Genomic DNA, 13,475 nt, shown 5'->3' with positions numbered 1-13,475 from the left:
TGAATCGTCACTTGCTGGCAGAGTTTTAACCGAATCATGCAATTGATATTACCCGCTGCCAGCGTAGCCTGATTCACACACTGGATGCAAACCGGATGGCGGCCATATTGGAAACAAGCAATATTTGGGCATAGGGGCACCACTCTTGGCCAGGCCCAATTGTTAAGGAGTATAGAATATAAAGAAGACAATTAGAGCAAATAGTTGGAAGTGAGGTCCACGAGACCTACACTGAATAGAGTAAGCTCTCTGATGGGCTAGAGATGTAATACTAATTTCGTGGGCCTTATATGTTTTCCTCGAGTGTCGAGCAGCGGACCGCACAGGTTATGGGCCTATTTTATTTGATGTCGAGCTCGTGGACCTTGTCATCTAGTGTTTAGGTCACGGGGTGTATGACTCGTGGGCTGCGTAACTCATGGGCTGTATTCGACTCTTGGGTTGTTTGACATGTGACGTACACCCGATGAGGTGAGCCTGTTGTTTTCTGGTAGTAGCATCTGTCACCCTTTCATCCAGTTCAAGGGACTTTGCCATATGCCTTTTCACAAACTTAAGCATCAACCCAAAACATGGTACTCCTCTCCCCCACCTTACATATTTCAAGCGTACAAAATTTTATCTAGTGCAAATTAGATGATGTTGCACATAATTTCATGCAAGCTAGTCTGCATAACTAACCAAAACATAAATATTATATTTGAGGTCACTGTCATCACTGACGACACGTAAACATATCATTTCTGAAGTAATTGACTGCTCACATTCCTGAGACCTGTTACTATATGAACCAATGCTCTGTGGAATATGCATACATACTTTGATTATAACGTCAAGGCGTAATTTTTACATGATTAAAAATTTAGGATTAAACCAGTGAAGCCAAACATCAATATTTACGTAATCCTACACAAATTCTGATATTCTAAAAGTCTGACCGCACATTGTCCTTAGATGTCAAAGTTACATGTACACAGGGTAATGACCAATCTTTTGTGAAATAAGAAGACACTTCTATTGTAGAATAAACGTTAACAGCATAATGCATGATTCAACATCACGTATATAGTTAGTTAACCAATGAATATGTATCAAATATCAATATTCTGAAATTTTTGTCATTGACCTGTCACAATCCTCAGAGGTCAAAGGCAGAGACATGTAATTAATATCCTTTGATCTGAGGAAAAGGAAAAGGATTCAGTTGTAACGCAAATTAATTTCTGGGACAACGTTATCATGTTTATCATCAACCAATAGCACAAAATATCAATATATTGATAATTTGAGGTCATTGACCTCTGGAGGTCATCAGAGATCAAAGGTAGAAACCTGTCAGGGCTCTATGGAACATAAAGACAATTCGACTGTAACAAAAATGAGTTTTATGTACATCATCACTTTCAAATTCATGAAATTCTTCCGTAGAGATGTTTTAGTAGTAGACATGATAAAAAAAAAAATATCGTGGGCGTACCTACTCTAGCAGGATTCGAACCTACGACCTCTTGATCACCGGACAGGCGTCATCTTTACTAGACCACCGAGCTCTCGCCCGACAGCAAGTGTTGATTCTAATCCTTATAGCATGCAGTGAGTACTGCTTTGTTATTCAAATTCATGAAATTCTTCCGTCGAGATGTTTTCATTGCAACCGATTGACAAATTGCCCTGCATCGACATAAATAAGCACTGAATTGATCAGTGTTTTAGTAGTAGCCATGATAAAAAGTCTGAACATAATGATAAAAACACTGATTAATTCAGCGCTTATTTACGTCGATGCAGGGCAATTTATCAATCAGTTGCAATGAAAACATCTCGACGGAAGAAATTCATGAATTTGAATAACAAAGCAGTACCCGCTGCACGCTATAAGGATTAGAATCAACACTTGCTGTCGGGCGAAAGCTTGGTGGTCTAGTGGAGATGACGCCTGTGCGGTGATCAGGAGGTCGTAGGTTCGAATCCTGCTCGAGTAGGTACGCCCATGATTTTTTATCATGGCTACTACTAAAACACTGATCAATTCAGCGCCTACTTACGACGATGTAGGGCAATTTGTCAATCACTTGCAATCATTCCTTTGTTTAACCTTAATCAGTGACGCAAAATAGTAATTTTCTGAAATTTTGAGGTCATTGACCTTTTGAGGTCATCAGAGGTCAATTCAAACTTACCTCCGATCTTAAAATGAATCCTATGGCAGGTACTAACACTGTTGAAAGTTTTATGCTTTAGTCAAATTTTGCACAATTTTTCGGCTTATCTGCTCTAGGTTGATTTGCCCTCAGCAAAAGCTGCGAATTCCGTCGCTGCGGAGTCCAGGTGGCAGAGGGTCTGGAAATCTGACTAGCAAATAGGTATATCGTGCCTATCTATTGAAGGCGTCGAGACCACCTCTCACGGTAGTTTTTGTTTATAGAATTAATCATTCTATCATTTAAAAAAAAATCGATGGATTTTTAGTAAAGCATAACATTTTGTCATTATAACTCTGCAAACTTCTACATAGTGTAACACACATTGTACTTTCCACTTTTATCCAATTTACGACCACATCATGTACGCTGCCATGGGATGATGGCATGAGAAAGTATAGGCCTAACAACATCTATTGGTGCTGTTCGTTATTCCGAATCCCCTAAACCTAGAGGTTCGTTAATCCGAACATGAAAGAGGGTTCGTTAATCCGAACAATGGTGGCGTTATTCCGAAGGTTCGTTATGCCGAAAATTTGTTAATCCGAACATGAATTTCGGAATAACGAACCTTCGGAATAATGAATCTTCGGACTGAAGAGCCTTCTGAATAATGAACCCTCGGAATAACGAGATGTAACCACATTTTATGTCACTCCTCACGACTTCTTTACTCTCTTTCCCTCCATCACCATCATCATCATCATCTCCAACATGACCTCCTGAGATAAATAAGGACTGCAGCTTTAAACAGTATACAACGCTGCGCAGCAATTCAAAAGGAACAGCAATAAGCTGAAAAAGTGTAATGCCTAATGCAATAGAGATACTGCTTTAATCTGTAACCGCAATGCTGCCACTTTTAAACAAAAAACGCAACAACAAACACTCAGGGATCCTGAATATCCATTTTCAAAGTATGAATGACGGGGCTAGGTAGATATACATAGAAGATAGTCTTCTCTTCTCATCTTGTAGTGTTTTCATAATGAGGTTGCAATCTTTTACGTAAGTAATCATGAATATGATCACAAATGTTTTCAGAGTCTTTCTTTTTTCTTTCCGGGAAGGGGGAGGGGGAAAAGAAGGCGGGGAGGTGGAAAAGAAGGCGGGGTGTTTTTATTTCCGATAAATCGTCGAGTTACATCTTGGTGGTAACCGCTTGGCAGTGAGTTGTCCTCCTATTACAGGTCCTGAATCACAAAGGAAATGACTGTCGAACGAGGCTAATGATACCTGAACAGGAATTTTCATTTTAAAAACATATTGAAATTTGAAGTGACAGTAAAGTGCAATACAATTACTGTAAAGATGTGCTGAGGGATTGATTGCATAAAGTTACATTGCTTTGTATGTGTGGAATCAAGAAACCTTATACATGCAAAATTCACGATAACATTGTCTAATAGCCGTTATCCGGTTTGCCAATAATTCCACCTAAAATGCATCTGCGAAATTAAGCAGAACTATTCCTGAGATACATCATCGAGATTCATATGTCAAAGAATCAAGAAATTGAGAAAAAAAATACGTTGCTAGACATTTTGTTTGACTGATACAGGGACGGATCCAGGAATTCCTTAAAGCAGAAATTTATAGAGAATCTAGACATATGAAAAGTTTCATATCTACGGAAAGCTAAGAAGCTAGTTAACAAAACTGGATATCTTTTAGACGATGTAATTTTACCACCAAACTGTTTTTGAGATTGAAAAAAACACCCAATTTTCACGACCACGTAGCTCCGTTCGCTACAAGAAACGTCGGATTTGAGCGACGTCAACTCACCAAATGTGTATGAGCTGATTTGCCGTACGGCTATATGAGACCCGTTCTGGCAAAACCCGAAACTTCTCGGCAAATGTGATTTTGCGCTACAGCCCGAAAAAAATGACCTACCTCAGGGACCAAATTGACATTTTGGTATCACGTTGTAGGGGAAATTTTCTAGTTTCTGATTGATATCAACAACATTTCGAAATACAACCTACAAAATGTGGAATTTTGAAGAGAAAAGTGGGATGTCAATCTCAAAAGTTGGCCAAAATCTTACGTCTAAAGACCAAATCGCCTTCGCTTACGGCGAAAATGACTGTTCTTTTGGCGATCGTGTCTTAGATATTCTGCGTTGAACCCTGACACATTTGGTACCTACAAAAAGCTCTACCTCTGCTTATTCCAAATATGGTCACGGCATGATATCATGCTACTCACTTTTATTCATAAATTCGTCTGAAACATGCGTAAGTTTATGCAAATCGTCTCCCAGACGTGTAAACAGCCTTGTTGCTTACCAAGACACGTGATCGAAATATGTGTTCACGATTGGTCAACTGCGCTGAGGACCCCCTTGTTTACAAGCAACCTACGTGTTATACTATGGGGATTGCTGCGGCAGCGGTGCATGCTTGCATGCAACACGTGTATCGTGACTGCTGCTCAGCACGGAAATATTGCAGTTTCCCGCTTTGTTAGACTGTTTTTTAGCAAGTTGAGATAGAAATTAGAATTTAAACGAACACACAAGAGAAAAAGAAGGTCACATTTATCTAACAAACCTTCCTCATGCCATTTCGAAGAAGAATCAAGCTGGAATCACGGCATCATGGAATACCTCTTCACTGCCGATTCTGCTGGTACTGTTGTGTGTACACCTGATCACGGCAATCGCGAATCTTGAGCTGATTACGGTAGGTTTTGTGCTTTTCAAACGTCGTATTTCCGTAAATTTATGGGTGTAAAAATGATTTCCAGTCAATTACAGCTCTTTGACTTAGTTATCATCCTTCATGAGTATGTCAGATTACATCAGCTATTCCGCAATCGGCAATCAGCAATTCCCCCACAATGATCGATTTGTTGTGTCAATAATAACAGCAAATTGTGGCTGTACGAAGGAACAGCTGATCACGACAATCGTGAATCTTGAACTGACGATAGGTTTTGTGCTTTTACAACTTTGTTTTTCCGTAAATTTATGAGTGTAAAAAATGATTCCAAGGAACACAAACAAACAATTTCACGACGTGAATATATAGTTTTGGCGGACGATTTATTCTAGACAACAAATTACACACCAATTTCCTGAAAAGTGCACACAGTTTGCCTATAGATACGTGAATCCCACTGGGTTGCACACACATTTAGTGACGTCGCAGATTTGGCACTTTAAATAATAATAATAATACGTACAATTTCTATAGCGCCGTTCTCCACTTTACAATTGTACATCAAAGCAAACAGACTGAAGATACAAGTACATCACCGTAATAGAAGAAGATGAAGAAGCAGAAGGAAAAAAAAAAAAGACATGAAAGTCTGTCTTCAAAAGGCACTGGTCTTGAAAATACACTGCTAAACAAATAGGATTTTGAATTACTCCTGAAAGATGTTATAGAGCTTGAGTCTTTCAGCTCACGAGGAAGTGATTTCCACAGTGTTGGTCCAGCGTGAGCGAAAGCTCGTTCCCCCCAAGATTTCCTAGAAAACGGAATATGGAAGAGACCTGAAGTTGAGGATCGAAGAGTTCGTGAAGGTTGGTATTGACGAAACAAACAAACATTTTAATCAGGAGCTGTTCCCTCAATAACATGATAAACCAAAAGAAGTATCTTAAACCGAATACGCTCCTGTACAGGCAACCAATGAAGACTCTTCAGGATAGGTGTGATATGACTGCGTTTACTTGACAAAGAAACAATACGTGCATCGGCATTCTGTAGCTTTTTTTTTTTTTTTTTTGAAAAGATTTTATTTTCTGCATTTCATATTTTCTTTCAGAATAACAAAAATAACAAAGGCAGGTTCAATTACACAAATACAATTCTGAAAATTATTGACATATTACATAGTATGTCATATTTTGTATGTAAAGACAAATGAAACGTTAAATAACATACAAAATGTTTATATGGCCAATAATGACTTAATTCACAGTACAATATATAATATATACATATGATGCAGAGGGCCGCCGTTATAAGCCGTGCTTGAGCAGACGGACAGCCAGAGTTAAATTACCATTTTTTATTGTAGTACTTGAACACTAATACAGATGGGCCATGTTAAAGTGCGTGTAAATCCAGTTTTATACAATTACTTGGTAAACAGGAGTGGTGCCTGTGAGTGCGTGTGCAGGTGATGAAGCGCGAAAGTGTTGATGGTCAGCACTTCTAAGAAAATGATTGGATATGTTATAATATGGGCGAAGGGTCAAGCAGCAAAGTAAAAGAAAAGGAAAAGGGGGTGGACCAAATATTGCCTTGTTGTTGAGTATAAGAGGTACATGTTTAATGATTACTGTACCGTATGATATTGTGCCAAGAAATATTTCTTTGTATTTGCCTTAAAGGAATAGAGAGATGTGCACTGTTTTGTAATTGGGCAATTTGTGAGTTTGGTATATTGAAAAACAAACCATTACCGAAATCAAGGCGTGAAGAAATAAGTGCATGAACAAGTTTTTCCGTGGCAGAGCGAGTCAAATACTTGCGAATAAAACCAATATTGCGCAATTGATAACGGACTGATTTAGAAATGTTGGTGATTTGATCAGATATAGCCATGTGAGAGTCAAACATAACACCCAGATTGCGACATGACTTTGACAGAGGGATATCATTACCTGCAATCGAAATAGAATTGATATCCAACTTATTCAAGTGAGATTTAGAACCAAAAAGGATAAATTCACACTTGCTGTGGTTTAGAAGAAATGAGTTAGACCTCATCCAAGCATCAATATCAATGATACAATTTTCTAGACAGCGCAGTGCATGGGATGCTTGGATTTGATGCGGTGGAAAAGATACAAAAACTTGTATGCCGTCTGCATATAGATGATACCGAACAGAATGACTTTGAAATATTTTCCGCAGACCGATCAAACAGATAGAAAAAAGGGTGGGCCCGCCAACAGAGCCTTGAGGTACACCACGGCCTAATGGCTTTGAGGACGATGTGACACCATTCAAAAGAACACACTGTGAATGGTGTGATAGGTATGATTTAAACCATTCGAGAGCCTGTCCCTGGATACCCAAACTTGTCAGTGTATTGACAAGAATTCTGTGATCTACAGTGTCGAAGGCCGAAGACAGATCCAACAAAACCATTGCTGTGACGGATCCGGAATCCATTTCCCTTAAAATATAACTAGAAACATTCATCAAAAGGGTCTCCACACTATGGTGAGGGCGATAAGCCGACTGTAAAGGATCAAATAGACCATGTTCCAGCATATAGTCTGAGAGTCTCGAAAACACAACTCTCTCTAAAATCTTGAACAAAAATGAAAGATTGCATACAGGACGATAACTTGTCAGTGATTCCTTATCCAATGAAGGTTTTTTTTTTTCAGTAAAGGACCTTTCTTCAAAGATAAGGGAACGCTGGCTTGCTCAATACTGAGGTTAACAATTTGAGAAATAATCGGGGCAAACGTGGGTGCGCAGTCCTTTAAGAGAATGGTTGGAAGCGGATCCAATGGACAGGATTTAGGAGGCAATTTACGAAGAAGGAGAAGTATTTCATCAGTAGTTGTATGTTGGAAGGTTTCCAGTGTGGAAGAGGTGACAGGTTCAGATTCAGGTAGTACAACATTACAATTGATATTATCTCGGATTTTTTTCAACTTTCGAATGAAAAAACTGACTAAAAGTTTCAGCGATGGCACAGCCATCGACATGTTTAGGCAATGGAGATGACTGTTTGCGGTTCAAAAGTCGATTGGCGACGTTGAAAAAGCTTCTTATGATCATCTCCGCAGTTTTCGATGAGTCTGGTGTGATAGATGCGTTTGGCTCTGGACACAAGGTAGTTTACTCGGTCTCTCTGATCACAGAACAACTTTCTGTCTGTCTGCAGCTTTCAATTGTTGCACCATCTCCTCTCAAGTCGCCGCCGCTTTTTCTTTGCTTCAGAGATACCAGAGTCATACCAGGGACTGTACTGATGAGACTTGACTTTCCGAGTCTTGACTGGTGCGTGAATGTCCAGTATCCTGCTGAGTTCTGAATTGTAGCGGGTCACAGCATCATCAACGTCGGCTCTTGACAAGGACAAAATGCTACTCTCAGACACATCGTTGGCGAAATCAGTCCTGTTGATGCCTTTTATGTTGCGAGATGAGAACGTAGCATCATTCCTCTCTGGCTTGTTAAAACGAAACAAGCAGGTTACGGCGGAATGGTCAGAGATGCCGGGGATAACTCGTGTGTTAGAAAATAGCATTCTATCAGATTGCCGTACCAAGATGACGTCGAGAACATAGCCATGATCATGTGTAGGTGTAGTCAACAACTGGCGGAGTCCATGGCCATCGACGAGGTCGTTGAACTTCTGCGTGTACTGGGATGAGAGCTTATCTAAGTGTATATTAAGATCTCCTGTGATTACGAGAGAAGATAACTTATACAACTTTTCATCTAACAAATCCGAGAACTCATAATAAAAGATGAAAAAGAACGATATCCTGGTGGTCTGTACATAACTACAATCTCAAGACTTGGTCTAGTAGTGTTGTTAGAGACCACGGCTGACATAGATTCGAAACTTAAATGGTGATCTGATTGATTGAGAACTACAGAGAGATTGTCCCTGTACAAGAACCCAACACCTCCACCACGCCTGGAGGCTCTGGGCTGGTGCAGAAATACAAAACCGGGTGGAGTGAGATCTGCGATGGCTGCATCATCTAATGGAGTCAGCCAAGTCTTAGTCACTGCAACTACATCAAACTTGTTATCAACAATAAAATCTTGAAAAATTGTTGACTTATTACAAAGGGATCGGGCATTGATTGTACAGAATCTAAGATGGTCACTAAATTTGTCATAACCTCCTCTTTTCCCTCGATGTGTCTTCGACCTCCGACCGATACCCAGGGACAGAATACTCCTCCATATTTCCTTGTTTTCTTGACGCCATTTGGGGGATTTATTGCCACAGTTGTATGAGTGAAGAAGCTCACTAGAATATCGAACCCTAGAATTGCGTGTGCCAAAAGTTATAGAATCAGATACATCTTCAGAAGGGCCTGGATTCGGGTTAATGTCCCCACATATAAGCAACTTTACACGATAAGTTGATACAGTATTGGAGTAGTACAGTATGGGGCTCCCAATGTGCTTGCCCTTTGGTTGTACAGAGGCAGAGCCATGGGACATACCAGGCTGGGTAGCACACATACGACAATAGGTCTGTGATAGCTGAGTGCTATTACACAAAAGAAGGGCAACAAATACAAAAGAATGCAATGCCAATGGTAACATTGTGTCAGTGAGAGTGAACCACACAGAATCAAGTGCAGTGAACGGCCGTGATAAGGCAAAGGAACGTAACTCAAAATTTGGGCATTTTGAGTTATGAGCATATGGCTCCTAAATAAAATGCGCTCTTTTAAATGGTGAAAGTCTCAATTCTCAAATGTTTACCATTTCAGAGATAAAAAGCGTATCTTACACACCTTTTTCACAACTTTGCCGTTTCCAGCTAGGCAAAACAACGTAACCTGAGATACGTATAGAAATGACAAAGAAAGCATTTTCGCTGTTACGGCAAATGAACGTATCTTTACATACACTGTTTTTTCATGGTGGTTTCTCAAGAAAAAAGAAGGAAATTGCGACGCCAAAAGAACGTATGTCATCATACAGCGCTTTGCTGTGTAAAATCAGGGCCATGCGCGCTACAGTCAGCACGGCAAAACAACGTATCAACATCGTGGCCATCACAACACACGCTGCACTGCATAACTCTATGTGTTAGAGCTACGGCTACGTGCTGCAGATCCATTTCAGCCGCGGCAGTGAGTGTATTGTAGTGCCGCCGCTGCTGCCGCACCGCTTTCTTGCTTGCGACAACAGCTTAAGCAGAGTTACACCGACTGGTTGACTGGCAGGCAAGCTTTGCTGCAGTGTGAACCATGAAGTCATGCCCATTGTTCTGTTTTGCAGTCATGGAATGGATATTCTCCTGAACAGCTAATGCTACCACAAAGAAAATCAGCGGTAACACCGGTAAGTTTTATGGTTTTTTTGTCAGGTCTAAGTTTGATCTAGCCCAACCAGACGCCGTGCGAAGTACGGCGATTGGGCTGTACAGACTGGATGACAGTACGCTTTGCTAGTAGGGTCCAGTACCTTCGATAATAGTTTTTACTAAGATTTAAGAACTCGATGAGTAAAAAAAAAATAAACAAAAAACACAGCAAGCTATGAAAATAAAGAGCAAACTTAGAGCTATGAGTATGACAGCCTTTCCTTTCGGTGGGCTTGCCAAAACGTGGCTCATTGGTGTGGTTGTGGTTGTGGTTCTACTAATGTACGCGTTATGTAAATGTAGGATACTTGTAGTAGTACTACTACTAGAGTAACTACGGCAGTATGCGGCCTTGCAGCCGTTCGCGGCAGGTAGAGCATACACGGTAATATACCGCTAAACACAGCACTGCACTGAGTATGCACACTACACATATACTAACACACTAGCAATCAACAAAAACCAACCATTAAAATGGGCACGATCTCTGACGAAAGTGAAATTTTCTCACCTAAATGACAACATATCGCATCCAAAATGAAATTTTCGGTACTTCTTAACATAACAGTTAAGAAACAATGGTCCAAGAAACTGGATTTTTTGTCATTTTCTCGATGTTCATGGATTTTGAAAACATATCCTCACGTAAAATAGAACTTTCGCGAGCCGATGTGGGCCGCCATTTTTTTCGGAAAGTGGATGTTACCATCGAAAAAAATGAGAAAAACACGAGAAAGACATCAACAACACCGCAAGATTTGCGATCTTGTTTGCGGCCAATGCATGTGCGCCCGCTATTTTCACGTGCTTTCGCAATGGGAATTGGCGCTTACGCAATGTTCGCGAGACATGTGAAGGCGTTCAGCTACAGATCGCGGAGCACGCGCGTATTGCATAGGGATTGTACATCGTGCCGCAAGCAGAAATACTACGTCGCATATCGCCCTTATCGGCGAAAATTGTGCCGGGTTTTGCCCTGGTAAATCATGAAAACTGCGTTGGTCATTGGTAAATTTCTTTTATGAAAACAGTTGCGTTAATTAATAATCTTGTCTATGATATATGAAATGGTTGAAAATAATTTGCCTGATTTGTTTACAAGTTGGAAAAACCCTTAACAATGCTTAAACTGCCGCAAACGGGATATTTTACTCTAGTGGTCTAGTAGAAGTAGTGACTCTCAAAAGAAATTTACCTATGCGCAAATACATTGAGTGGACCCTAATATACTGTTATGATCATCGACTTGACGTCTTCTACCTCAAATTCAGTTTTCGTCTAAAAATCTAAAAAAGTAACAGCTTTATAGTAAGCAGTAATAGTTTCGACTTCAAGCTAATGACAATAAAGCTTGATACTGATGAATTCCATTTAGTCTTCAGTGGCAACATGAACTGATGGAAGACGATATGTTCTAATAATGACATTAACATCATTACTTTAGCAAGAAAAGTAAGGACAACAAAATTTGTTGTCAGTACTTGTGTTTAGCCAAAGATGTAGCCAAACATTATTTAATAATGTTTGGGCTACATCTTTGGTTAAACACAAGTACTGAAGTAGTCTTAGATCTTGTTTGTTATTTCTTGAAAGAATGAAGAATGTGATTGTGGTGTTTTCATACATACAGGAATTTTTCCACTTAAAATAAGCCTAAAAAAAATAAAGTCATATTAAATGGTACTCTGTACCTGCTAACTATGGAAGCCTGATTTATCTTTTTTCTTTTTTCTTTTGTATTCTTGGTGCAATTTTAGTCAGCTGTACATATTCTTTAAAACATTTATTTTTTTTTTCATTTCGATAAAAAGAAAATGCATTGTAGCCATGGTAGATCCTATACATGTTATACGTTCCACCCCTCCCCATAACAATGTTGAGGGCAAAAGCTCATGGAATTCAAATATCTATTCTTAAGTTACGTGGTTTTAAATACTATGGAAAGTTCAAATATTCAGACCCAATCGTCTACTTTAGATGATATTAACATTCGTGTTGAAATACATATTTGCATGTCTCTCTTTTCAGTGTCCACACCAACCGCCAGCCTAGACCAGCACAGAAAAGGAATGCAGTGTATCAAGTACAATAAAAGGTACAAGTTGAATAATCACCTATTAATTCATACAACAAAAGTAGAAGAAGGGGGAAGAAATGAATCCCACCTTTGTCATTATCACTGGCGACACAAGCCGGCATTTGGAAAAGTCATAAAAGAAAAAAAAAAAAATAAAAGACGGCAAAATCCATGATGATGACTCTCTGATAATTTGAGAATACCACATTTCACAGTTCATTCCTTAGCAATGAAAAAAAAAAAGTAATATGAAATGAAAACTGACGAAATAGTCACCATTCTCTCTCAAAAATAAACACACAGCCTTGTATATCCTCAAGGGGTATTTGTATGATGTTGAATAATATATATATTGTGAGTGTATTTCGATATTAAATACTCATTCTCATTTCCTTTGCTTTTTTTTTTTGGAGGGGAAGGGGGTCTGTGAGAGAGGATTTGTTACACACAATCATGTCTAATGAAGAATCTAATCACATGATATAACTAAAGCAGAGTTGAAATTCACTGTCTTTTACGGAAAGAGTGCCTTATTTTGTGTTAATTATTCTCTTCCATTTCTTTTACATTTTCCTGCAGTGGTCTACTGAGCAGTTCGAAAGCAGAGAAAAGAGCAACTATACAGATTTCAGAACAGCTGTGCACGCCCGTCAGAATCTCATGAAAGATGGAGTGGATTGTGCACTAGATCAGTCAACTCTAGAAGAAAAATAATAACACTCGGATTGTTTATATAGGATCAGGTAAATCTTTCACAGTTAGATTAAGAACTCGCAAAACTCAACTGTGAAGTGTTATTGACTATTCTCACGTTATGAAGGCACAAGAAAGATTTTTTTTTATATATATATTGATATGAAACTAAAGGTTCTATTTCGAAAAAAAAAATATATATGAGGGCTTATTGCCCTTTGAAATGATGACTATCAACTTTAGGTAAAACTATCACTTGTTCATATCAAATATTGTTGTAAATGCTTGCCCTCAAAATCAATATCATGTCGATTGAAACATATCAACTTATTTCAGAAAACCAGGGAAATAGTAACCTTATTTCCTGCAAAATTTTCATATCTTATTTTGAGCCTAATCCCTCCGGGAGCTCTCAGACAACGCAGATGTAAATTGCAGCACAGCAAATCGATGTTGTGATGAGA

At 39.2% G+C, this 13,475-nt stretch overlaps 1 protein-coding gene and 1 long non-coding RNA gene across 2 annotated transcripts in view; both read left to right on the top strand.

Annotated features, from left to right (window-relative positions):
- LOC140246558 (uncharacterized) overlaps window positions 1-13,475 on the top strand; it is a 144,840-nt gene that overhangs the window by 30,644 nt on the left and 100,721 nt on the right. The window lies entirely within an intron of this gene.
- LOC140226504 (uncharacterized) lies at window positions 10,182-12,943 on the top strand. Its single transcript, XR_011900970.1, has 3 exons — window positions 10,182-10,219; window positions 12,270-12,336; window positions 12,898-12,943. It is a non-coding gene; the product is annotated as an uncharacterized lncRNA (long non-coding RNA).

The sequence above is a fragment of the Diadema setosum genome, chromosome 3 (assembly GCF_964275005.1).
Source record: "Diadema setosum chromosome 3, eeDiaSeto1, whole genome shotgun sequence".
Classification (NCBI taxonomy): Eukaryota; Metazoa; Echinodermata; class Echinoidea; order Diadematoida; family Diadematidae; genus Diadema; species Diadema setosum.
The sequence above is the reverse complement of the archived record's forward strand: the minus strand, read 5'-3'. Positions and strand labels throughout refer to the sequence as shown.